The following is a 27,367-nucleotide window of genomic DNA, read 5'->3' as shown; positions in this document are numbered from 1 at the left end:
AACAGGGTGACCTTAAAACAGAACTCCAACATCCCCTCTGCAGGGACAAAAGATTTTCATGTTTCTGAGATGACTCAAGAACAGCATTTGGGAAGATGGGAGAGAAGGACTGATCTGTGTGGTACAAGGGGTGGACTGTAGTGGCCACGACGAGTGTCACCTAGAGTCTCCCTCAAGAGAACCCACCAACAACCTCCAGCTGCCATACCTTGGAATTAATTGTGGCACTCACCCCAGGCGACTTTCCCCTAGGGCTGCTCCCAGCTGGTGATTGGGTAGGGCAAGCTTCTCAATTAGGGCCATTACTGCCCAGTAGGCAACTTATACCAGGAGACCCAGCACCCCCCCCACCCCAAACTGGCCCACTGAGGCTTTCTTAATACCCCACTGTGCCCTTTCTGCTCTCTCATTTCACAGAGTCAGACATGCCTACACACATTCCGAAGCTTCTCCCCCCTCCCCCAGCTCCTTCCCATCATCCTTCACAGATTCAAGTGCTCCACTCCCTCCCACCCCATAAGCCATTTGCTCATCTAGTTCCATCCTGGTGTCTGTTTCTCAATGAACTTAAACTGACACAGGAGGGGAGTTTACACTCTGCCACTTAAAATGCTTAAATGCAAAGCATAGCCTGAGCCTGGAAGAAACCTCGCCCAGGTTTGATACCTGGCTCTGTCACTAACTGTGTGACCAACATCAAATGACCTGGCCTCCCAGTACCTCTGTCCTCTAGATGGGATGGATAATTGCACATAACTCAGAGGATTGTTACCTCAAGTGCTTATCCCAGTGCTTGTGTGTATATAGTAAGTGCTCAATATTATTAATCTGCCTTCATACGCTTCTTCACCCCTCCTCCTCCTCCTCAAGGGCAGGAACTGTGTTAGATCCATATTTACAGTCTCAGCACCAACCCAAGGCCTGGCCACAGTACACCATATTAAATGATGGTTGAACTTAAATTTCTTTGTTTCCTATAGTTTCATGACTAGATCCTGGAGACTGTGTTCTCAGGTATATCCGAAAAAGCATGCCAACCACACATACTATTCCTATGTAAAGTTCATTCCCAACAAGAAATACAAACTGCATGGGTGTAGGGTCCAAGTCTTGAACTGTGTAGCCCCTCAGGACCAGCACAGTGTCTCACATTTAAACATTTTTCCTAAATAACCTGCTGGCCAATTGCCCCAGACCAAACAAGAACCAATTAGACCATCTTGGCTTTCTCTCATCCATTCAGTTGGTAGGTAACAAAAATCCAAGGGGACCCACCATTCATCATGGAATGTAAAAAAAAAAAAAAAAAAAAAGCCCACCCCCAATCCCCCAAAAAAGAAAGGACACAGAAACCCCCTAACAGAAGAATCTTGCCTTTTTTTTTTTTTTTTTGAGTCAGCTAGTAGACCTGATCTCAGAGCAACTAGTGGGGATTTCAGCATAAGCATTACTGCATAAAATCAGCATTTTTCCTAAGGAGAACAGAAAATAAACATTCTGGAGTGCCTGGGTGGCTCAGTCATTAAGCATCTGCCTTTGGCTCAGGTCATGATCCCAGGGTCCTGGGATCAAACCCCACATTGGGCTCCCTGCTCAGCGGAGAGTCTGCTTCTCCCTCTCCCTCTGTGTGCTCTCTCTCTTTCTCTCTCAAATAAATAAATAAGTCTTTTAAAAAAAAAAAGAAAGAACATAAACATTCTATTGTCAATGAAACTAAGAGTCAGGAAAACGCTCCAGATACTAACATAGAAGTAAAACGTGTCTGAGTTGATGCAGGATTTGAGCAGGAGGAAGTGGCGAGTAACACAACGCAAGTAACCACAGAATGAGATCTCACACAGCACAAGGGCCAAATGGTGGCAACTCTCAAAAAATGCAGGTAAAAATTCACTTTCTAAATAAATGTAAGCTGTACACATTGAGAGGTAAAACTTGTAGCTCTGATCTAGAAAAGCAAGCAGGTAAGAAGGCTCGCTGGCCCCTGAGCTAAGTTCAGGGTCAGGGCAACATGCAGTCACATAGACAGGCCACGTTTGAAAGAAGCAGTCTATCTCTGTGGCAGCAGGGAAGGGAAAAGTTCCTATGTTGTGAAAAGGGACTATCCTGGACCCCTATCTCAGCTTCTCCTGCTCCCCAACCCTGAAACCTCTTAGAAAAGCCAGACCAGAAATCATTCAATTATATTCAAATCATCCAATTATAAGTAATAAAAAGATACTAGCATAGAATTGATACAGTGATCTTATAAGAAAAATGGAGAAAAAGAGCAAGCCACTGGCAACTGGCAATGTGGGTGTGCAGTAGGGTTCTGAGCATCAGTTAGTGCAGGAGGTCTTCAGAGCATACAGGGTGCCGGGGAGCTTGCCAAATGTGGGCTCAGCTGAAGTCTAGCCTTAGCCTGATTCAGTGGGACACCCTGGAGTATAAATGGCACCATAGAGTGGTCCCATCCTGTCCTTCAGTCATGGGCAGAAAGCATAACCTCAGCCATTTCCTGGGAAGGTAACTCCCATACATCAAGGACAATTCCAAGGAAGTTCAGCTGTGAGTTGATACTAGTCAACACCGACAGCAGCTAGGAGATGAGTGTACAGGTTTGGTAGAGGAATCAGGGTAGGGTATTAACATTAATTGCTAAGCAGCTAACTAAAGCTAGAAAAAAAAAGAAAGGAGAAAAAAATAAATTATTGCAAGAAAAGTAGAAAATCAAAACAGAAAAAGTATAAGTAATAAATCTAAAATCTGGCTCTGAAAAAAATCACAAGAAGTGGTTGTTCAACGTTGCTCTGGTGGTATTAGCCAATGCAATTCGACAAGGGAAAGCAATTAAGGAAATTGAAATTGGAAAGAAACAGGGAGAACTACATACAGATGATCCATGTGTTTTATTGATTGTATTAATGGCCCCTATGCTAGACCTCCCCTGATCCCTGCCCTTTGACCCTACAATTCTCATAAAGAGGCAGAGTGTACTTCCCCACCACTTGAATCTGAGCTTGGCCACATGATTTGCTTTGGTCATTAAGATACTGGTAGATTTGAGGAAAGCAAAGGCTTAGAAAAGTGCTTATACATTTCCCTTCCTCTCTTACTCCTCTGCAATCCCACAGACATATGCTTGAGCTAATCTAAGAACATGCCTAGGCTAGTTTGCCATGTGGACAGAAGGTATAAAGTAAGAGACATGTGAGAAGAGCCCAGTTGTCTCAGCCAAGGTCATCCTAGATCAGCCTACCTCCAGGCAAGGCCCACACTGGAAGAGCCTGGTCAAGATCAAAACTGCCTATCCAACCCACAGCTGACTTCATGAATGAGCCAAGGTCAGAAGAACCTCTCAGCCCCCACAAACTCATGATCAATAATAAATGTATATTGTTTTTGAACCACTATGTTTTGCATCATAGCTAACTGATACAATATGACTATGTACCTGGAACCCTCAAGACCACCAACTAAAATTACTGCAAACAAGAACAGCTTGGCAAGAAACACAGGTAATCAAAGTCAGTAGCTTTCATATGGTTATATAAACAGTTTGAAAATACATGGAAAAAAAGATTCCACTTGCCAAAGTTATAAAACAAAAGAAAAATATACTTAAGAATAAATTTTTAGATGTACTTATATGAATAAAACTGTAAAACACTCCCGAAGAACACACGAAAAGACTTGAACAAAAGAAATATGTACTGTGTGGGGTTTTTTTTAAAGATTTTATTTATTTGAGAGAGAAAGAGAGAGAATGGGGGAGAGGGGCAGCAGGAAAGAGAGAAGCAGACTCCTTGCTGAGCAGGGGAATCAAGAGACATTTCACACTACAAAACCAGACAGTAAAGCCTATGGGAATGCCATGAAGTGTGTTATACAGACAAGATTCTAAAACGTAAGTTATTAGCTATTTCCTTCACATTTCCATTCCAGTAACTTTTCAATAGAATGGTTGTTATTCATCTACTTTAAAATTTTAATTCACATCTATTCTCATATTAAATTAAGCTTCCTGCTCATACTGATACCAAGCACCTCATAGGAGTCAAGTTTGAGTAATGATTTTATGTTAATCTGTGCAGAAAAAAGAAGACAGACTGCAAGATCAGGTGAGGACAGTGAATGCACAGATAATACACACACTGGCCAAGAACTGAGAAATTATTAAAAACTATAACATAAACAGAACTCAAGAAAACTGGGTTACTAATAAATAGTTCTCAACTATTAATACCCAAGTTAAAGAAATTCTGTATTCAAAATAGAAAAATGTAGGGCACCTGGGTGGCTCAGTTGGTTAGGCGACTGCCTTCGGCTCAGGTCATGATCCTGGAGTCCCAGGATTGAGTCCCGCATCAGGCTCCCTGCTCAGCGGGGGGTCTGCTTCTCCCTCTGACCCTCCCCCCTCTCATGCTCTCTCTATCTCATTCTCTCTCAAATAAATAAATATTTAAAAAAAAAAAACAAAATAGAAAAATGTGGATCAAGAGACATTAAAAAACATTTTCCAATAGAGACAAGTTGAGACATTTTAATTAGAGGTCTATCCCATTCCCCAGCCCACCCTCACTCCCAAAATGCACTACCAGAGATGAGTTTAATGTTACATGGGTAGAAATAGCACAACACTGCAAACATCTTAAAGATGAGTGATTGAGTGAAGTACGGTCTAGCCATACAGTGAGATTATTACATAAAAAGGAAAATCTGTCTATACGCCTATATAAGGAAATTGCCAAGATGTTTTAAATGAAAAGAAGCAAGGTGCAAACAACTGAATATATTACTTTTACTGCTGTACTATATGTTAAAAAGGGGGGTGGGGAAGAAGACTACATATTTGCTTGCCTATATGTTGTTGCTATTTTTTTATTCTCTTAAGGGAAACACCAGAAACTACTAACAGCGTTTACCTTTTGTGTATGTGGGCGGAAGAGGGGGAAACTTGGCAAATGGGAAATAATACTCTACCTTTTTATGTGTTCCGACTTTTGGATCATATTAAAAGACCTTTTAAAAAAAGACATTAAAAAAAATTTTTTTTTAGATATTTTCAATTGTACACTTAAAATGACCACTAGATGGCAATTGTTCTTCACTTGAATGGCAGCCACCAAGTACTCCTGCAACAAAGAAGTTAAAGCTGGATGAAGTCTTAGAACCTGCCTGAAAGCTTGAGCACCTGATTATCTTAATAAGAATGTGTAAATTCTTAATACCTTTCAATAAAAAAGTAACGATCTCTGCAATGGAAAAAGATCAGGATTTTAGGAACACCCCCCACACACAAGCTCTCCAAACCCCTACACAGCATGAATATCTGCGTGTTTTCTGTCTTCAGATATCATCCTCCACATTTAACAATTTTAATAGGCCACCTCAGATGTCATTTATATAACAATGGGGTATAAATCATAAACAATAATGCCTTTTTGTATTTTAACATATATAATTTCTCTGTCTTCTTGAATCTGTAAGATATGAAGATATGGTAAATATTCTCTATACCTCAGATTGCAGACAGAGGCCCTGTGAATTAAGAGCCTTGGCCAGATCCTGGGTGGATGGTGTTAATGTCAAGATTAGGAGCTGGGGGACACCTTGAGGACAGTTGTGGGGGCCCAATTCTTCCCCTAGCAGCTCTGCCATCATCTGACTTATCTTTTAGTGTCCTGTGTAGAATTTAGCTTGAAAACAAAAACAAAAACAAAATGGTGCCACTACTAAGAACAAGCTTGAAAACCTCTGAGCTAGGATATGCCACAAGCAAGAACTGAAACAAAAGATACTAATTTCATCTTCCCTGAGAGAGGTGTGGGGTGTAGACATCCAACATGAGTAAGACACCTGTCTGGGAAGCTTCACATGTGGAATTAAAACCAAACTACAAGGTACTAACTTAAAAAAAAAAAATCTAATGGTAAACACCTACTAGAATGTCTAAAAGAAATAATACTGACAATATCACGTGTTAAGGAGGATGCCGAGCAGCAGCTGGATCCCTCCTTTGCTGGTGGTGGGAATAAAAAATGGTACAGCCACTTGGGAAGAGTTGGACAGTGTCTTTTAAAATGAAACATACACTTACATAACTCAGCAATCCCACTCCCAGATATTTACCCAAGAGAAATGAAATCCTTTGTTTACACAAACACTGATACATGAATGTTTACAGCAACTTTATTTGCAATCGCCAAAACTAGAAACAACCCAAATGTCCCTCAACTGGGGACAGAAGTGTGTTACATCCACACCATGGGCTGCTGAGCAATAAAATGGAGGGAACTCCTGCTACACACGACGACTTGAATGAAGACTTTGTGTTGAGGAGAAAAAAAGCAAATCTCAAAAAGTCACATATGTTTCCAATTTTATGACATTCTCAAAATGACAAATTATAGCAATGAAGAATAGATTGGTGGCCGCCAATGGGTAGAGTGATGGGGAGAATCTGACTCTAAAGGAGGAACATAGGAAGTTTCTGTGGTGACGGAACAGTTCCATGTCCTGATTGTGTTGGTGGTTACACAAAATGATGCATGTGAATGACACACACACACACACACAAATAGATACCCTCCAAAAGATGGGAACAGACACTTCACGAAAGAAGATATACAAATGGCCAATAAGCACACAAGAAAGTGCTCAGTGACACTGGTCACCATGGAAATGGAAATTAAAACCATAATGAGATACCACCATCCACCCACCTGAATGGCTAAAAAAAAATAATATGTTAACAAGGATATAGAACAACTGAAACTCCCATACTTTGTTGTGAAAATATATAATGATACAGTCATTTTGGGAAAAGGCCTATTAGTCAATTTCTCATAAAATTAAACATATACCTAACTCTATGACTTAACAATTATACTCCTAGGTATTTACCCAAGAGAAACAAAATGCTCACAAAATTCTTCTAGAAGAAGGTTCATATCAACTATATTCATAATAGCCCCAAACTGGAAACAGCCCAAGTATCCATCACTAGGAGAACAGAGAAATAAACTGGTTTAGTCATGGAATGGAATATTGCTTAGTGATAAAAAAGAATGTATGAGTGATACAATACTTGACGTGTACGAACCTAGAAAACATTATGCTGAGCTCTCTTGAATCACTTGCTCTTCAAGAAGCCAGCTGCCATGATACGAGGACACCCAAGCAGCTTTGTGGAGAGGTCCCCACGGGAGAAACTGAGGCCTCCTACCAACAGCCATGTGGGTGGACCATTTTGAGAGAGGGATCTTCCAGCCCCAGACAAGCCTTTATATGACTTCAGACCTGGCCAACATCCTACCTGCAACCTCATGACAGACCCAGAGCCACCCAGCTAAGATGCTCTGAAATTCCTGACCCACAGAAACTGGTGAGATAAGACACATTACTGTTTATGATACTAAGTTTTGAGGTAATTTGTTACATATCAATAGATAACTAATACACACAGTATTGTCATACACACATACACACACACACAACTGATGGGCATGAACTAGTATCTTATTTTTAAACACTTTAATAATATGTAATACACCAAGAACAAGGCATGAGTCATAAAATTATAGCCTAATGAATTCTCACAAAGAAAATACACCCGTACAATCCCTACCCGAGTCAAGGAGAATCATATTACATCACCAGCACACAGATTCTCCCCTCTGTTTCCCTGTCAATCATTACTCCCTCTCTCCCTGCCCACTGCTAGGTGCTCTCCTGACTTGGAACTCCATAAATTATTTTTGACTGCTTTTGAATATTAAAGAACTGGGATTAGACCTTTTTTTCTTTTGTGTCTTTTGCTCAACACGGCTCTTTTGCTCATTTCTTTTGCTCAACACGGCTAATAAGATTCATCTTTGGTGTCTACTCTAGCTGTAGATCATTCATTTTCACTGCTGTAGAGGATTAAATTGAATTAACATACCACCAAATATATGCTGAGTGAACATATTGTGCTATTCCACTTACTTTAAATTCTAAAACAGACAAAATTAAAACATAGTAGAAAAAAAAAACAGAACAGTGGTTACTTCTGGGAGAATAAGAGCAGTGATTGAGTGGAAAGGGCATGAGGGAAATTTCTGGGGTGATGGTAATGTTCTATATTTTGATAGGGGTTTGAGTTACATAGGTGTATGTATTTGTCAAAACTCTGAGTGTGTACATTTAAGCTTTTTGCATTGCATTGCATTTTACAGCAAAAAACAAAACAAAAGCCTGAACACATATTGAAGTCTTGTTAATGATTTGCACACTGAATTATTTCAAGGAAGGGAGTGTACTTATTTATTTCAGCAACTTCGACATGCTTCCAAAAAATGAAATATGGTGGATAAAGGGATGGGTAAATGAGCAAATATGTAATATAGCAAATACAGTAACACATTAATGGTAGAATCTAAGTGGTATGTTTAAGGAACTCAACGTTAAAGTCTTTCAATTCCACTGCATGTTTAAAATCTTTAAATATAAAATACTGGAAGGAAGTAGACAACCAAAAGGGAAATTGTGGTAGGGCATCATTTCCTTATGTAAAAATGAGACCTTCAAGCACACATCTTTGTTTCTAGAAACTATTCTCAAATAAAAGGAACATGGGCTCATTGGAGAAATGGCTGATTCTAAGACAGGGCAGAGAAAAATAGATGAGCCTGGAGCATCTTGTGGTATCAGAAAGTAAAGAAGTCCTTCAAAAAAAAATCCCAAAATTGTGGGGCATGTCAAAGGGATAGAGGAGCCAACTGTAAAAGCCCCCTATGGCCAAAGCTGGAACAATCTGAACAACAAAATAAATAATGGACTACGCAAAGCATAAAATAAATATACATGAGTCCATACAGATACAAATAAATGGTTTAAATAAGTAAATAGATTAGGGGAAAGAGACAAACTGCCTGTAAGAAAGAATTTGTGTAGCCACTGTCCCCTCTAGCAGGCTGAGCTTACCAGTCTCCACACCACCACTACCATCCCGAGTGTCAGCTGCACTTAGGGACCCACTTGCAGAGGGAAGAGGTGATTTTACAAGGAAGAAATGTGATAAACACTACCCTGCCCAGGTGATCAGGCTTAACAGCACCACTGACAAGCCATGTTGATAGTATGTACCCCTTGCTATGATTGACAAGAAGGGCACTTGCCCTCATGGTCTTCCCCAAAACCCATAACCTCGGTCTAGACATCAGAAAAACACCAGACAAACCAAACTGAAGGATATTCAACAAAATACATGACCAATATTTTTCAAAAGTGGCAAGGTGATGAAAAAGGTGGAAAGACTGAGGAACTGCCCCAAATTGGAGGACACTGAAAAAAAACCAAACATGATAACAAAACACAGTGTGGCATCTTGGATGGGATCCTGGAATGGAAATAGAACACTGGTGGAAAAAGTAAGAAAGTTCTAATCAAGTCTAGAGTTTAGGTAATAGTAATGGACCAATGCTGCTTTCTTAGTTTTGATAAACGTGCTGTGGTTATATAAGCTGTGAGCAATAGCAGGGGACTGGCTGAGGGGCATATGGGAGCACTCTGTGTTATTTTCACAATTCTTCTAGAAATTGAAAATTATTCCAAAATTCAAAGCCCATTTTGAAAAGAGACAAGAAAGAAGGCAACAGTAACAACAACAAAAAAGATCTTTGTGCATTTTTTGGAAAACCTTTTAAAAACCCAACAAATAAAAAACAACTTTAAAAAAAAAAGTGGTTGTGTGTATTTTTTTTCTCAGAATCTCAATCAAAAATCAGTTTTGGTGTCATGGAAAGCACATCTTTAGACACTAAATTTGAATGCCCTCATGAAGAGAAACATCCTTGGTGCCCAGCCTTTGACCACCACATGATTCTAGGCAGCACCCATGTTTCTGGAATGAAGACTGACAAGAACTTGAAAATCAACTCTGGTTTCCCAGCATGGCTCTGCTTCAGTGACCTGCTCCTCCATCCTGGTCCTTTTTATAATTTTGCTTCAGGAGACAGCTTCAGCTTGGCTCAGGATCAACTCCCCCCTATTAATCTGTTCTTGTTGGAAATGGCAAAAATCAAAATGCTCCATCTCCATCAAGAACTGAGGTGCAACCCACAGCCAGGAATTCACACCAACAAAAGGCGGTGGTGAAGAATGGATCCCCAGAGGCAGTGAGCTGAGAAACCCTCAGTCTTCTAGTAAATACCACAGCTCCATCACCAACCTGACCGCCCACCTCCAAAGTCTCCGCCCACTCCCCTGAAACCACCCCCCCACCCCCCCACCCCCGCACAGCCTGGAGGACCTAACCCTGAGTGGAAACAGAAACCGTTGAATCATCCTGTGGTAACTGCCAAAGACTACAGACCCTGAACCAACAAGAGTGACAGAAAATGCTAAGGGAGGGTTTTCTAAGCACTGTGGTCTAATTGTCGCTGTGAAGTTCACTCAACCACAGAGAAGTACACTTGATGATTGGTAAAGTCTAGGAAAGTAGCTTGAAGAAGGCATGAAGATAGAGAGAAAGGAAGGGGAAGAAAAGATCTTCCCAGCCAGAGACAAAAACCTGATGGGAATCCCTGACAGGAGGCACTTGCAATCCAGAGCCCTGCGTCGTGTGCTTGCCAGGCAGTGACTGTGGGCCAAGAGATGTCCCCTCTCCATTCTTCCTTTCTGCCTTCCTTCCCCAGCTTCTGCTAAGCACCTGCACCACGCTAAACACGAGGAATTCAAAACAAGGCAGGCCTGTTCCTACCCTCCAGGAGCTCAGACGCTAGCTGGAAGACACAGGGGCCAAAGGAGGGTCCCCAAACAGTGTGACACAAGAAAATTTCACCCGTTACCATTAGACCTCAGATGGCCAGAACTGTTGTTGCCTCCCAAGGGATGGCATGGTTGTTTTCTGGAACAGAAAGCTTTTGGTTTAGCATTTACCTTAACTTGGGTCTGTCAGGAGGAGTTGCAGGGGTGGTGAAAAGGCAGAGGAACAAGAACCTGGTCTCTCTGCACAATCCACTGAGAAGTGGGGTATCTGTAGGCAGAGAGAGGAAGTCCCCAGGAGGGAGGGAGCAGGGAGAGGATGCAAGGAGGAAAGGGTGGAAGAGAGCAGGAAGGAAGTAAAGGGAGAAATGTGGCCAAATGAGCAGAGGACAGGAACAGATACGATCTCCCAAAATGAAAATACAAACTTTCAACAAACTCAGACAGTCTTCCTCACTAGGGAGAGGTACACATGGCAGATGAGGCTGCTAGCTCTTCCTTCCCACCAGAATTCTGAAGGTACTGCATCTGCTCTGCCCGAGGGGCGGCTCCTGATAGGTCCAGGCTACCATGGTGATCCCAAGCTCCAAGACAGCATCTGGCTTAGAAATGAGACTTGATACCTCAAACAGAGAGGGTTATTTTTTAGGGTGCATGAGGCTGGAGTAGCACAAGAGAGGTTAGCTGAGAAAACAGAAACAGGTGTACAGTACCACTTAACTAAGTGTATTGTGGAGCCTAGAACTGTGGTCTACAGGTATAACCAGGCCTTGACTCCCTCCTAAGGCCATGCTCTGCCCAAGGAAGGATGGAGTCTGCTAGCTTGTCTGGTTAATGTGTTTCCTGTAGATCACCCAAAGGATGTTTTTGGTGGAACATTAGTACACACATTCTGCAGGGATCTAGAGTGGAAATCCCTCATCTTCAACAATAACCTATTCAACAACTATGGAGGAAGTACCCTCAGTGGGTCAAGCAACATGCACAGGCGCCAGGGTCCCCTGCTAGACCCTGGCCCCCTGCCCACCTACCTGTCCATTTACAAGTAAATGGGAACTGGGAAGATGGACATGGAGATTCCCTCAGGGGCTAATTACGACCTGGACATCAAGGCTTGAGATTCCTGAAGGGTCAAGAAGAGATTGAGTCAATACTCTCCACAGTAACCAGGGGGAGGTGGGGAGAGCACTCAGGGGGCCTGGGAGTCTACAGCCCTCAGTGAGCCCACAGAGAGTGTCAAAACAAACAGAGGTTTGCCCATGGTCCATAAAGTCATCATTATGAACAGGAAGACAGGTAATCAGAGCCCACTGCTTCGCTCAGATGTTGTCACCTGTCTACAGTCATAATCGTGTAAGACCTATTCTCAGGTTCTAGAATCAACCCAAGGACCAAGCATTCGTTATGGAGGGAGAAGAGAATATAAGTGTTGTCAACTTTGATGTTGTAAGTTAGTAGATGGAGAGACGTCAACTTAAAAAGACCAGAGATACTATTGAAACTCAGTGCAACACAAGGCAAAAAAAAAATAAAAACATATACACACTAATAGGAGGTTGCAGGAGGATCTCAACAGCTTTGCAGACAGAGCAGGGGGCAGGGGCTGGACAGACCAAAGTGGTGGGCAGCCATGGTCCGCTAACCCCTCAGTTTCGGGGTCATTGCCGGGATTGAGCTACTCCCCCAACTGCGGGAAGGTACTCTAAGAGCAGCTCGCATTTCAGAGATCTCACAACACGGTAAGAACAGCTTCAGTCAGAAAATGGGCCCAGGCTTCCTCGGAAATTTCCACAGCACCTCCTGAAGCACTGAGGAATGAGTGCTTATGACCTCTAATCTCTTTACACAGACATTGGTCCCATGCATGTATAACATTTGCTTTTGCAATCAGTCAGCAAGTCCCTACCCAGAAAAGCCAAGATACTGCCCATCTTCAGATCAAAATCATGGTAACAAAGAAGACAGAAGCCCAACTTCCCATTTAAGGCATACCCGTGGCTTCCTAGGGGCTCTTCCATAACATGCTTCAATCCCTACAACCATCCAAAGACTAAGGGAAAAACCGACAATGGGTAACCTAGCACTTTTGTCTGTCTGGCAACCATTTCCCCTTTTCTGGGCCCTATCACCCCAGTTTTTCTCTAGCAATCTCCCATTCCCTCCCTCAGCCACGTGGGTCTCATGGATGACCCCACCCCTGTGGCCCCTTCAAGGAAGGGCACTGGCAACAACCAGCTGGCCAGTAAGGGTGGCCTGGGCCAGGCCGGAAGCCAAAAAGAGCCCCTTTCTTCCAGCCTGGCTGCTGAGCCCAAAGCTCTGAAGGCCACAAGGGGGACAAGGCCTGTCTGGACATGAGGAGAGCAGAGGCTGGGACTCCTGGCAGCATCACCCCTGAGCCTGAAGCCTGTGCAAGCTGCATATTCATCCGAGTGACTACCCATGTGGGCCACCCAAGAACTGGAGAGTAACTGACAGCAGACAAGGGATAGCAGTAATATACTGGCAGCCTGAAAGTGAACAGGTAAGTGCATAGGTGGATGACTTGGCAGAACAGAGAATGATAAGTTCATAGGGCTGAGGACCCAACCAGCTCGTGCAACTGAACTCCACTAAGGCTTGGGAATTGGAGGTTCCAGTCACCTCTGACAGCTCCAAGTCCCCTCCCAAAGCCCATCAAAGCCTGGGGGTTCACTGTCAGGAGAAGGAGATGTGAAAGGGCCACAAAGAAGCCCCATGATGAGAACTGAGGGACCAGGGGGAGACACCCCAGCCACAGGCCCCACTTAACAACATGCAGGGCATAACCAAACATCAGGGATGACCTGTACATTGTGGGCAGCTTTGACAACTCCCCAGCAGATGGCCATAAAGTGACTTGTTCTAACAAAATCAGAGTTAACAAGCATTTCCCAGCAAATGGAAGTCAAATGTCTTCGGAGAGGAGGATTTTCTAATCAGCCTAAAGTCACATAGGGAGGAGCCCTGCTCATGATCACTTCGGGCAGCCAGGATTATGACTTGCCTGTCCTTCATCCTCCACCCACAATTTCTCAGGAAACAGAGACAAGGTAGAAATTAATTCTATCCAAAACAAAAGAGTAATACTGATCTGCCACTGGAAAGGCTACTCTATGATCAGGAAAGCCTGTGGCCATCAACCCTGCCTTTTCACAATCAGCATTTTACTTATATTATTTATTTTGCTCCTATTATGAGCAAATACGCAAGGTGGATTAGACATTTAAGGAAAGCATTAAACACAAAAGACAGAGATCAAAAGTACAAATTGAAAAAAGGAAGCCAAAGGAAACAGAGACAAGGCAGAGAACAGAAAGGAATATCTCAAAAAAATAAGAGATTTTGCAACCAGAAAACAACAGGTGTTATTTTAAAAAAAAAAAAAAAGGAACAAAGAACTTAAAGAACTTTTTAAAAAATAAAAATATGACAGTAGATATTTTTAACTCAGGAAGAGTTGGAGGATAAAGTAGAGAAAATCGCCCAGGAAGTAGAACAACAACAACAACAACAAAAATAGAGATGGAAAATATGGAAGAAAGGATAAGAAAATCAGAGGACAAGGCCAGGAAGTCCAACATTTGAATAAAGGAAGTTCCAGATAATAGTGAAATAACTGAAGAACATGAGTTTCCCGATTACAGAGCCCGTTACCTGAAAGGAAAAGAGACCCACATCAAGTCACAGTGCATATAATGTAACACCAGTGCTAAACAAGAATGCTCATGATGGTATGGCTTCCAAAAGGAAGAAAAATAAGCCATTTATAAAGGATTGGGGTGCAGAAGGGATAAGATCTGTTAATAGCAATGTTGGATACTAGAGCGCAATGGCATGATGCCTTAAAAATCTGGCAGAAATTTTATTTTCAGCCTAGAATTCTATACCCAGAAAAATATTCAGCCGATTGAATAGTGAATATTTTCAGACATAAAAATCTCAAAAAAATAATTCTCTTATATCCTTTCTCAGGAAGATATTAGATGAAAGACTGCTCTGGTTATCTGTAGCTGTGTAACAATGTACCCCAAAACTTAGTGGCTTAAAACAGCAACGCATTAATATTCTGTCTATGCTTTCTATCAGGAATTTGGACACACAGGAACAAGTAGGGATGGCTTGTCTCTCCTTCACAATGTCTGGGGTCCCATCTCAGATGACTTCACAGCTGGGAGCTAGAGCAGTTGGGAATGGGTTAGCAACTCGTTACCTCTCTCTCTCTGTAGCCTCTCTCCATGGACCAGTTTAGGCTTCCTCACAACATGGCAGCTATAGGCTAGTAGACCTTTTTACATGGATGCTCAGGACCTCAAGAGACAGAAAATGAAAGGTAACAGTCTCTTCAGAGCTGAGCCCTGAAACTGGCATGCTGTCACTTCAGCCATATTCTGTCGGCTGAAGTAGTCACAAAGCCACCCAGATTCAAAGGGAGGGGACACAACCACACCTCTCAGCAGGAGTAGCATTAGGGAATTTGTGACCATCTCTATTCCCCCACAAAGGGTAACCAAGAAAGAGAAAGCCTTGGAAAACAGTGACTTGACTACAGAGGAGACACAAAGGAAATTTCCAACATAACACTGAAGAGTCATGTAGAAAGCCATTCCAAACAGAAGCCCCAAAAGGAGGTCTCCAGGATGGTTGTGCTCATGGGGAGGGGGGAGGCAAGGGAGAGAATGGCCAATTATCTGACAGGTTTGACCAAGTTGAGAGGAGTGTAACCTTTCTATCCCAAAGTGTGGGGGTCAGTGAGTGATGAGTTTATAGAAAACTAAGCAAATGAATAAAGAGGGAAACTGATATCTCCAAAGAAAATAAAAAGTTGTAAAAGAAAGGAAATGAAATATGGTGTGTCATGGGGCATGGCTGGGAATAGTATTTATAGAGTCATAACAATGTGAACACTGGATACTGATTTAAATAAACAAGGTGACATGCCGCTTTTCAGAGAATCAGGAAAGAAAGTGGTGCAGTAGTGAGAATCTTCATTTTCTATAATAGTGAGTCATGATATAGTCAAGAAGTGGCTGTTTGAGCATGTTATTTAGGAATATGGAGGTCAATAACATAAGAATCTGGTGAAAGATGTGGGAGGGGTTGTCAATGAAGAAGGGAAGGAAGGACAGAGGCAGAAGGTAGGGACAGCTGCTTTTCATTACAAACCTCATTGTACTATTTGCATTAAGAATGTTCATACATGGCAAGGGATGGAGTAGCCAAAGGTCTGCAGATCAGCAACCTAAGTTTTATTGTGATTTGTGTGACACATACCTCACCCATGATTCTCCATCTGTGAGAAAGACGCACTGCAGTGGTAGGAAACACAAAGAGAATATGCAAGACTACTCTCAGAAATGGATGAAAGAGAGGCGCCTGGGTGGCTCAGTAGGTTAAGCATCTGCCTTTGGCTCAATTCATGATCCCAAGGTCCTGGGATCCAGCCCTGCATTGGGATCCCTGCTCAGCAGGGAGTCTGCTCCCTCTCCCTCTGCCATTCCCCATTGCTTTTGCTTTCTCTTTTTCTTTCAAATAAACAAAATCCTAAAAAAGAAAGAAGAAAGAAAGAAAGAAAAAAAGAAAGAAAGAAAGAAAGAAAGAAAGAAAGAAAGAAAGAAAGAAAGAAAGAAAGAAAGAAAGAAAAGAAAAAAGAAAAGAAAAGAAAGGAAGAAAGAAACGGATGGAAGAGCAGGCTTAGAGCCTGATCAACAAAATAACCACTGTATTTCAACAAGGAAAGAAACCTCCTACTCCACTCTCTGCTCCTCCTCCTGCAGGGGCAATGATCTCCCCCCACCCAAGTCTCCAGGTCCTCCTTGCCCTGTATGATGCCAGCACCCCCTATGGGGCCCTGCCATGATGCCAAGGTTGGGCCCTCCTCCTCCTGGGATGATGCCAGTGATGGGACCTGCTCTTAGAATGAGGCCACCTGTGGGAGGCCACATGCCAATGATGCCTGGGCCCCCAATGATGAGACTTCCTGCCTGCCCCATGATGGTGCCCACTTGGCCAGGAATGACTCGACCGGACAGATAAGGAGATGGGAACCTCTTTATACCCATTTTATATTACTTGTTCTACTTCCCCGGGGAGATCATGATGCTGTGATTGGGTGTTTTCTAACAGGAGGACAAGGAAGACTTGCTCCCCCTTCTTATCAAAGAGAAAATAATTTTGGCAGGGGAGTAGTGGGACCAAAAAAAAAAAAAGCAATTTTCATTTGTATTGTGAAATGTGAAAATTGTCAACTGTTTTAGTTAAAAAAAAAAAAAGAATGTTCATACATCACACCAATGAAAATAAGAATTAAATTTTAAAAGAGCAAGCTGTAGAATAAAAATACATGATTCTATTTATAGAAAAACGTAATGTTCACATCTATATAAACTCATAGAAAAACAGAAAAAGGAGAAAAAAAGCCCTACAACATACTAAAGTATGAAAAGTGGTTGGGGGATCACATGTCCATCTATGGATGAATGGAAAAACAAAACTTAGTATATCCGAGCAATGGAGCATTATTCAGCCTTAAAAAGGAAGGAGATTCTGACACATACTATGACATGGAGGAACCTTGAGAACATTATCCTAAGTGAAATAAGCCAAACGCAAAAGGACAAGTATGGTATGATTCCACTTATATGAGTTTCCCAGAACAGTCAAGAGACAGAAAATAGAATCGATGGTGGCCAGGGGCTGGCAGGGAGGGAGGGGATGGGGAGTTATTGTTTAATGGGTACAGAATTTCTATTTGGGAGGATGAAGAAGTTCCGGAGATGGTGGTAGTAGTTGTACAGCAACATGAATGCATTTAATGCCACAGAGCTGTACACTTAATAATTATTAAAGTGGTAAATGTGATTCTATGTGTATTTTACCACAATGAAAAAAGTAGTGGGGGGAGGGGTGATTTAGGAAACTTTGAAGTTTTCTATATTATTTGGCTTTTTACAATGAGAACATCTTCATGAATACTTGCATGTGTGAATAAGACTTAGGGGAAAAACCATCAATAGTTAGGAGGAGAAATGTGCATTGTTCTAGGGAAGGGAATCCAAGGGAGTAGAGAGAAAGAAGGGGTGAGGAGAGCCGGGACAGCGAGACGAGGGAGGAGAGCCTTGCAGAAGAGCGGGGAGAAGATCTTAGGAGACCAGCCTCGTGGGGCTTTGTAGGTTGTCTTCCTGAGAATGTGTGTCCTACCTACACACGTGCACACCCACTCACCAGCCTGGCCCTCAGGAAAGAGCTCCAATTTGCCAAGAAACAAACTTAAAAACATTTTCAAAGCTTATCTCATTTCAGATGTTGCTTTTAAACATTCCCTGCAAACCCCAGTGAGGAACCTCAAGTCTCCCCAAATCCTCCTGCTGTTACCACAAACAGCATGCTGTCCCATGGCCCTCAGCAACCAGGGCAATCCCAGGGCCTAGGGGACTCTCTAATGGAGTGGAACAGGGGAGTCAGCCTGGCAAGCCAGACTGGGGAAAGATGGCAAGCCATTCCTTTGGAGGGGAACCTGGGCTGTGCTCACACCATGCCTGGGAGCAGAACATACACGGTGAACCTCTGTGCTGAGGAGGGTAGTCATTATGTGCATAGGAAATTACACAACCTCTGTTCTTTTGGAAGAAAACTGTTTGGTGGCCTCTTATGTCCTGGGAGTGCCTGACCCTGTACAAACTTCCCATTGTACACACACAGCACTCACCGAACCTTGTGGTCACAAATGCCACGCCCCCCAACACCCACTTTAACTTCAAAGGCCTGGGGCGGGGAACTAGCCACAGGAGACGCAACATTGCCTTGGTGAATCAGTGTTTGGAGAAAGTTTATTTCTGGTCTCCTATGGAGCGTTCTATTCTGGCAGAATGTTAAAACATGAAGAAATCAGGATCACTGTCTTCTAACACATGATAAGATCAAATCTGATAGTACAATGTGACCTTTCAAATAGGTATCAGAATCTTGAATCACTTGGGAAAAACAATATGAAATTTAGTCTATGTTCTTATTACAACTCCAAAATTATGAAGTCAGTAAACAGGAACTGGAAAGAATGGAAAGGTATTTGTTAAGATAATGGGGGGTTTTATCTTTTTCTTTTTTGGTGTTTTTTTTTTTTTTTTCACTGAATACCTATTCATCAGTTTCTCATCTCAGTAACATAACGACCTAGCAGCACAGATATTATCCCCATTCTGTGGATGAGCAAATGTCAGCTCAGTAAGGTAGAATCGCTTGATGATGATCATATGGCAAATAAGCTGCCTGCTGACTTTCCAACCTGCTGGTCTGCCTTTCCCTCAATCCCTAAGCAGGTTGTGCAATTCACAAGGAACTCCCTTCTACTTGGCCCAAGTCAGCAGCTAGAATATTAGAATTCTGTTCCATATTTTAAACTGCAGTTCCCTAAATTGAAAGAGGCAAAGAGATGACAGCCCACGAATACACTGAGAAGACCAAGGAATACAGGAACAGATAAGTGTCGAGACACGTAGACAGGGCTGTAGCAGAACTAAGTATGATTGAAAGGACCTCTTTGGAAGTCTTAAGAACTGCTAAGGCCTCCACACAAAAACCTGCACACAGACGTTTCTAGTAGCTTTATTCATAAATGCCAAAACTTGGAAGCAGCCAAGATGCCCTTCAGTAGGTGAACGTATAAATAAACTGTGGCTCATCCAGACAATGAGCTGTTATTCAGCACTAAAAAGAAATGAGCTATCAAGCCATGAAAAGGCATGGGGGAAGCTTCAATGCATATTACTAAGTGAAAGCAGCTAATCTGAAAAGGCTATATAATGTATGACTCCAGCCATATGACATTCTGGAAAAGGCAAAACTATGGAGTAAAAAGTTCAGTGGTTGCCAGGGGTGGATTGTGGGGAGAGATGAATAGGCAAAGCACAGAGGATCTTTAGGGCAGTGAAAATGCTCTGTATAATACACCATAATGACGTATGCACGTCATTATGTATTTGTCCAAACCCACAGAATGTATAACGCTAAGAGTGAGCCCTAACAGAAACTATTGACTTGGAGTGATCATGATATCCAAACTCCATTAAAAAAAAAAAAAAAAAAAAAAGTATCATTCTGGTGGGTGATGTTGATGATGGGGGAGACTATGCATGTGTGGGGGCAGGCAGTAGATGGAAAATCTCTGTACCTCTTTTTCAATTTTGTTGTAAACCTAAAACTGCTCTAGAAAAAAAACAAACTCAACAAAATGATTGAGACCCCCAAATATTGATTGATATTTACCATATTAGAAATTATGACAGAAAAATATTTGAATATATATTAAAACATTTGAAAGTAACTAATAAACTCATTAAGTTTTTAATGAAAAAGCTATATTTTCCAACCCCTCCCCCAAATTTAGTAATAAGAGTTGCATTGTTCTGCATTTTTACAAATCCCTTTAGTAGGAAGGATTAATAGAAGATAGCTGGATTCTCATATCTGCTTCTGCACCTAATCTGTTGGGATATTAGACTTCATGTAGTCTCTGGAAACCACCACTTTACTTTGTGAGCAAATGGGAATGAAAAGGCCAATAACATCTTAGTATTATTACAAAACTGGTTTTAACTTTGAATCTCCTTAAACAGTCTTGGGTACCCCGGGCCATACTTTGAGAACCATGACATAAAGAACTATGTAAGAGAGAGAGAGGGGGAAAGAGAAGCTTTGAGAAGACACTCCAGGACACTCCAACCATCTTACACATCTCACTTTTCACCTTCCCTAAATCCACCCCCTTCCAGTGCAGGAACCCCGACTTCTTCTGCAAGGACAAAGCATCTCCTTCTGCCTCAGCCCAGCTCATTCTTAAGAAATAAGCAAAAGATGGGCTGACTGGGCACGAGCTAACTAGTTAATTCTCCTTCGGAACATACTGGCGTTTTATTAAGGGCTTCCTTAAGCTAAACCTCCAGAGCTTGGTTCTAAGAGTGGGTGAAGGGGTCAGCTGCCCAGCAGAGCAAGGAGAAAGAACCCACAGTGGGACACACGTGCTGAGTTCTGGTCCCGACAGCTGGTCACTGAGTCCTTCTCCCTATGTGTAAACTTTAGAGGCACCAGCCCCTCTGCCCACTTCTCAGGGCTGTCAGGGCATCAAATGACCTCATGGACTTGACCCCCCCCCCCCCTTGCAACCAAAGTACCTCCGCTGCCGTTCAGCTGCCCACTCTGCATACCTGTGCTCTTCGGGGGCCCCCGGGAGTCTGCCCCACCCCAGATGCCCACATATGCCCTGTGCAGGGCCAGTCCATCCCCGTGCCAGGATAATGTCCAGGGCCCACGCTGTCCTGCAGGTTCCCGCGCACCTGTTGCGGACACCGCGGCAAGATGGCCCTGGGCGCCGTCCACACCCACCGCATCCTGGTTTCTCTGTCCCTTCACCCACCACCCGGGGTGGGACATGAGGGGCGGGCAGTCAAGCAACCGAGATCTAGAAGCAGAGCCGAACCTTCCAGCCACTAGTCTCAGCGGAGCACCACGCCTGCTACTGCGGGCCCACCCCTTCACCCCGACTCTTCAATGGAGGGAGCTGGGCAGGCGGAGGCCACCCTCCCTGCGGGCCCGTGAAGTCGGCGGCCGTGTGCGCTGCGCGCACCACTGGCGAGGAGAGTCCATCATCTGCACAGGGTAGGGGGATGCCGCCTGGCCCTGGGCCGGAGCGCCCCGGGCAGTGCCCCGAGGGGCCCGCGGTGACCGAGGGGACGCGACCAGTTGGCTGGCGGCGGCGGCACGGTACCTGTGGCGGAAGAGGGGGCAGCCGCCCAGGAGCCTGCGGAGCTCGTTCTTAAGGCTCCAGAACTCGCCGTCCAGGTAGCGGTGCAGGGACGAGTCCCCGAGCCCCAGAGCCGGAGCCGGCTCCATCGCACCTTCGGGGCCTCTGGCTTTGCCACCCGACCCCGGGAACCAGCTTCCCAGCTTCCCTCCGCCCCTCCTCCCAGCAGCCTGCACGTGGGGCCCGGGAGCGCACGCCCTCTTATCCGCGCAGCCCCGGGCCTGTCTCCTCCCTCCCCATCTTCTTGTCCCCTCCCCCATCCCCACTCCATCCCAGCCGGCCTTTCCCTGACACTGCTCCCTGGGCCCAGGGGACAAGCTGTCCAGGAAGTCGGGGCTCCTACGGTGGTCTCCTCTCTCCCTCCCCAGAAAGCTCAAAGTCTACTGCCTTGCTCTGGGACTTTTCTACCACTGTGCCCTGTACTCAATTGTCCCTCCAGTCTGCAGCGCACAAGAAGCAAGTATCAGAACTGTAGAGAGGGAGTTGGTCAGGTGGATGTGGGCATGGGAAGTCCTGGCCGCTCAGAGCGGAGACATTTGACTCAGCGGATCTTGCATGGCAGCCTCTTAGCCTGGCACCCCTGATCCAAGAGGGTCTGGTCCAGCTCTGGCCCCAACGCAGCTATAGCTCAGCTCAAATCCCTGCTGCCCCCAAATGGGGCATTACAGCTAACTTGAATATGACTGTAATCTGGGGTAGCCCAGGCCTACAACCACTGCCGTGCAGAGTAGCTGGGAGATGCAGACAGAGCAAGACAAAGAACACGAACACTAAACTCATCTCCCGGACCCTCCTTTTGTTGTTGTGGGCAGTAGGAAATGAGTTAGGGCCTAAGTCGTGATTGTTCATCCCTTTCCTCTGGGTAACTCTCATGTATTTTATTGATTCTCCTTTTAAAATACAAAGGAAATGTTAGCTCTTCCCTTGCAAAGACCACTCTGCCAGCAAGGGGACGGAGGGGACCAAGGTGACCCCTGGGTGTGTGGTGAAGCACTTGGGATCGATTCTGTATGCTGTCATTAGGTGAGCGGAGGTCACATCTATCAGTTTCCTGTGGCTGTGTGACAAATTACCACAAACTGAGGGGCTGAAGATGATACAAATGTGTTCTCTTACTGTTCTGGAGGTCAGAAGTCAAACGTGGACCGTACAGGACCGAAATCAAGGTGTTAGCAGAGCTGGACTCCTGGAGGCTCCAGGGGGAAAAAAATCTCGTTTCTTATCTTTTCCAACTTCTAGAAGCTACCTGCATTTGTTGGTTCCTGGCCCCTTCCGTCTCCCATCTTCAAAGTGCATCACAACAACCTCTGCTTCTATTGCTCATTCCCTTCTTCTGATCTTGACCTTCTTGCCTCCCTCTTATAAGGACTCTCATGATGACGTTGCGCCCGCCCCGATAATCCAGGATAATCTCTATCTCAAAATCAGTAATTCAATCACACCAGCAACATCCCTTTTCCCATGTGAGACAGCACACAACGGTTCTGGGGATTAGGACATGAACATCTTTGGCAGGCCTTTATTCTGTCTACCATGCCACTTGGGCAGCCCCAAGTAACAATGTGATGAATAAGGACATTGTTGGCTCCTATAACGGGAAGCCTGGAGGTAGAAGAGTGCCAAGGGCTGGTTCAGTAGCTCTACCCAGAGACCATTTTTTCTTTCCATCCTTCTGTTCTATCCTTTCTCAGTGTGTTATCTTTATCTTTTTTTTTTTTAACTTGTCTCCTCTCAATCATAAGATAGATACTGCAGCTCTAAGCAACACATGGTGCCGAGCAGAAGGATAGTTAGGATAGCATAGTAGTAAGAAACAACCCCAAAGCTATTCTAGGCATGCTGTGGTCACAAACCACCCCCAAACCTTAGGGTTTATAAAGATAAGAGTTTATTTCTCACCTGTGCCACTTGAGGGTTCTGTTCCATGTTCCCCCACTCCGGATCCCAGCAGACAGAACAGCCACCATCATGTGGCCGCACAGGCTCTTAAAGCTGCCAGCTGGGAAGAACACATGTAACTTCCAATCATGATCCATTGGCCAATGCAATTCACTCCTGACTCTATGGGAGAAGGAAAGTACTTTTCTGGCCATGCCCAGAAAGCCAACACCCGAAATGAGCACAAGCGAGCAACGCCAGTGAGCAACACTAGTGACTACTAATTCTGCCCCTTTTGCCCACTAGTGGCTACTAAATCTAGCCAAATATTTGTCTCTCTCTGCCTTTCACAGGCGAAATACCCTCTCCATTCCTCAAAGGAGGCAACCAAATTCCCATACTGTCACAAAATCAAGCCCACAGCCAGTGGGGGATGCACAGTGGTCTCTATCAAGTCAGGGTGTGGTTCCTCTGGATTCAGACTTACAAGCTAAAAACACGTTACTAAGTGCATGCAGCTTGAGTGAGGAAAAAAATCTTTTTGTTATAAGCCACCAAGATTTTTTGGAGTGTTGTTTGTTCTAGAAGCTATTGGAAGAATGTTGCTGCTGAAATTAAAAAAAAAAAAAAAAGTGTGCACTGGCTTAGGAATTGGCAGGGGCAGTGAGGATGCTGTTAACCAAAACCAAACAGAAGAGAGTCCATGTTAGGAAGTGGCAAACAGGGACACCTGGGTGGCTCAGGGTTCTGGGATCAAGCCCCAAGTCAGGCTCCCTGCTCAGAGGGGAGTCTGCTTCTCCCTCTGCCCCTCCCCCTGCTCGTGTGGGTTCTCTCTCTCTCTCTTTCAAATAAATAAAACCTTTAAAAAAAAAAAAAAAAGGAAGTGGCAAACATTTGATAAAAGTGTACCCAACAGACAACATAGCTAATGAACTCATTGCTCCAGGAGAAGATGCTGGAAAGAATGTCAGCATTGTCTGTCCTGGCCGCTGGCTGCTACTGGCTGTGTTTGACAAACTATAATAAGAAAGAGATGGACTTAGAAAGAACTGAGCAATTTGCAAGCAGGGATGAAAAGGAATAGAGAGCCCACAAATCCAGGGACTTTCAGAGTTGGAAGAGGCAACTGCTCCCCAAGTCCTATCAGTAAAAGATAAAACAGAAGTATTTTGAGCAACAAAGGCCAATTAAAACTCAGGAAACTCTAGCTCTACCCTTTTGCTCCTTCTGGCAAGAGTCTGACCCACAGCCTTGTTAAGACCTCCGGATGGATTTTTGGGGTTCCCAGCAAGTCAGCTATCTCTCTGGGGCCTGTCAGACCAAGCAACTCCCCATCGGAAGCATCACAGGCACAGCATCAGAGCATGAGAGTGGGCTTGAAAAGGTACCCCAGAAGTGACAGGCACCACTCTGTTCACATGACACACCTACTCCAAGGAACAGAAAAGTGCTACCCTCCCAGGTGCCCAGAGTGGGGAGAATCAACAGTACTTGCCAACCATCCCTAAGGAATCTTTCAAGGAACCTGTGAATCTTTGAAGGAATTTTTCAGGGAAAGTTCAGGGAAATCAACGACCTGGTAGAATTGCCCTTAGATCTCCTGACCTTAACTAGGCCCTATGCCCACTGGATAAAGTCTTCCAGGGCTGCCTTAACGAATTACCACAAACTGGGTGGCTTAAAATAGCAGATATCTATTCTTTCATGGTCCTGGAAGCCAGAAGTGCTCAGAAATCAATGTGTCAGCAATGTGCCCTGTTCCTTCTGAAGACTCTGAGAAAGAATCCTTCCTTGCCTCTTGCTAGATTCTGCTGGCTCACTTGGTGTGCCTTGGCTTGTAGCTGTTCCAATTTCTGCCTCCATGCTCACATGACTTTCTTCTCTGTGTATCTCTGTGTTTTCCAATCTCCCTCTCCTTATGAGGACACCAGTTACTGTGGTTAGGGCCCACCCTAATCCAATATGACCTCATCCTAACTTGATTACATCTGCAAAGACCCTATTTCTAATAAGGTCACATTCTGATGTTCCAGGTAGACATAAATACATATACGTGTATATGGAGGTAATGCATGTATATGTATATATGTACACACACACACATACATACACACACATACACACACACACAAAAAAAAAGAGGGGAGAGGAGGGAGAAGACATAAAATGTGCCCCCCCCCCAGGTTGTAATGCTAAGCGAAGTAAGTCAGAGAAAGACAAATACCATATGACTTCACTTATATGTGGAATTTAAGAAACAAAACAGGGGAACAAAGGAAAAAAGAGAGAGACAAACCAAGAAACAGACTCTTAACTATGGAGAACAAACTGATGGTACCGGAGAGCAGGTGGGTGGGGAAATGTGGGAAATAGGTGATGGGCATTAAAGAGTACACCATGATGAGAAAAAAAACGGGCCCCCCCGGAATGTCTGGGTAAGCCAGGACTTTCTCAGTTATAATAAGAACCGACTTGAACTTTCTTCAGCGAAATGGAAATGTATTAATTCACAAAATCTAAGGAAGGCTCACCCCAACTGGGGAAGGGCAGGAGTGTGGCTGGTATCAGAAACAATGGGGACCAGCTCTCTCCTCCTCCTCCCCTACCCTGCCGATCTTCACCCACCCCGCCGCCCCGGCAGCCCACTCCTCAGGGCTGCTCTAAGTCCTTTGTCAGGCAGAAAAGGCTGGGGCAAGAACCAGGGTCCCCACAGCTGGACCTCAGAGGGAAATGGAAGGAACCCAGTGATCACAGGCCTCTGAGAAAGAAGTACTGATCCACTGTGGACTGGGGATGGCATCTGGGTTTGTGCCCCGAAGCTACTCTATAGCCCTAGACCCTCCATACAGGAGGCTGCTGCTGGCTTTACTTTGCACTGCTCCTAGACCCTTGGCCCTTTTTTGAGAGGTGGGCCCTCAGCTAGAACATTTAAAGAGCATTCCCACGTGTGGTGGCTTTTTGGATCTTGACATAGCCATGTTTCCTTTAGCTCTTTCTACAGTGACTATAGTGTTAACTGACTTGCCCAAGGGCACACTGCTCTCTGTGGTAGAGGACCCAGGGTTCATATGACTCTAAGTCACACACTACGTCCCACTACCCAGACAGGACTGACCCGTGGGCATCAGTGACCTTTATGGATGCTTCTCTTACAGAGGCCTGGGGCAAGAACATTACAGTCCAGGGCTCAGGGTTCTGAGTGAGGCACAGACTCTTCTCAGGGGACTTCAGTTTGTTTTGTAGATACCGTGGGACCATAAAATGTCAGTGCCAGGAGCCCCCTGAAGCTTGTCCAGACAGTCCTTTCTTTTTAGATGAGGACACTGCAGGGCATGGCCTCTAATGGAGTAGTGTGGCCACCGTGCTAAGGTTGAAGGAGGGCAATGGGGCAGTTTGGGAGGCTGATTTATAGTGCCCCACATGCTGCCCAGTACTCCCCACTCTGAGTACTTCAGAAGACCCAGTCACGGCACTAGCTCAGATTTACCTGACCCTTGCCTCACCTGCTGATGCGGAACCTTGACTCCCTGATAAGCCCCTCCTTCCTATCTTGCCAAGGTTTCTGGGAGCCCTGAGGAGTGTCTGCCATGGGACCATGAGCAACTCCGCTGCTTCCCGCACCGGACAGTCTGACCCTGGGTGGTGTGTGGAGAAGGGAGTCAGGAGACCCAGCTTCCCTTCAGGTTGCTACTTTGTGAACCGGGCCCTCAAGCACAGCTTGCAATGGGGAAACTGGCAGCTTTTACTTACTGCCCTTCTGACCTCGGAGCTTGACATGTGTCCAGGGGAAGGGAAGGGACAGATTCTAGAAACAGCCACCCCACTGTCCTCAGGAGTGCCCTCCCCTCCAAACACCCATGGCTTCATTACAGGGTCACCTCTGATGGACCTGCCTCCTTTTTCCCCCAGGATAAAGTCTGCAAAGAGACTCAGCGGGTTTACTGCAGCCTT

General features: G+C 44.5%; 1 protein-coding gene across 1 annotated transcript in view; it reads right to left on the bottom strand.

Annotated features, from left to right (window-relative positions):
* Window positions 1-27,367, bottom strand: part of ACOXL (acyl-CoA oxidase like) — a 349,740-nt gene that overhangs the window by 313,814 nt on the left and 8,559 nt on the right. The window lies entirely within an intron of this gene.

This window comes from Mirounga angustirostris, unplaced genomic scaffold (genome assembly GCF_029215605.1).
Source record: "Mirounga angustirostris isolate CCGP_5_RB_7025 unplaced genomic scaffold, mMirAng1.0.hap1 SCAF_10, whole genome shotgun sequence".
NCBI lineage: Eukaryota > Metazoa > Chordata > Mammalia > Carnivora > Phocidae > Mirounga > Mirounga angustirostris.
This window is presented reverse-complemented; position numbering and strand designations above follow the sequence as displayed.